We start from the raw sequence: 931 nt of genomic DNA on the forward strand, positions 1-931 counted from the left end.
TGTCTGATTACCTTTAGTTTAGTTCCAACACCATCTGTTCCAGAGGCCAGAAGGGGATCCTTGAAACCAGCTGCTTTTAAATCAAAAAGACCAGCAAAACCTCCAAGATCAACGTTACAGCCTGTTGCAAAGGAAATTAATTACTTGCTACATTTTAATAGATTAAACATGTAATTGTTTAAATGTCTACTAGTTAAAAAAAAATCAGTAGAGTTAGCAGCCTGTGAGAAGTATTTCTGGAAGAAATAGATGACTGGGTTAGAACAGCTGTTCTCAGAGGCCAAGTGTGGTGGCTCACGCCTGTAATCCTAACACTTTGGGAGGCCAAAGTGGGTGAATCACCTAAGATCAGGAGTTTAAGACCAGCCTGGCCAACATGGCAAAACCCCATCTCTACTAAAAATACAAAAATTAGCTGGGCGTGGCGGCACATGTCTGTAATCCCAGCTACTTGGGAGGCTGGGGAAGGAGAATCACTTGAATCCGGGAGGCAGAGGTTGCAATGAGCCAAGATCATGCCACTGCACTCCAGCCTGTGCGACAGGAGTGAGACTTCATTTCAAAAAAAACCCCCAAAAAACAGTTGTTCTCAGAGATGATATTATCAAATCAACTGGGGAGAATGTAATTATTTAATAGATTAACATGTAACATGTTAATAGGTTAAACATGCGTATATATATATACATATATATACACACCACTTCTTCATAAGAATGGTTGAAACAAGAGATGCCCTTCCTATGAGAGAATGCTCAAGAAATGATTAAGACAGTAATTAAATAGTAAAGACCAGCTGGAAGCAGTGGCTCACACCTGTTATCCCAGCATTTGGGAGGCTGAGATGAGCAGATCACCTGAGGTTAGGAGTTTAAGACCAGCTTAGGCCGGGCGCGGTGGCTCAAGCCTGTAATCCCAGCACTGTGGGAGG

The sequence above is a fragment of the Cebus imitator genome, unplaced genomic scaffold (genome assembly GCF_001604975.1).
Source record: "Cebus imitator isolate Cc_AM_T3 unplaced genomic scaffold, Cebus_imitator-1.0 Scaffold41, whole genome shotgun sequence".
Classification (NCBI taxonomy): domain Eukaryota; kingdom Metazoa; phylum Chordata; class Mammalia; order Primates; family Cebidae; genus Cebus; species Cebus imitator.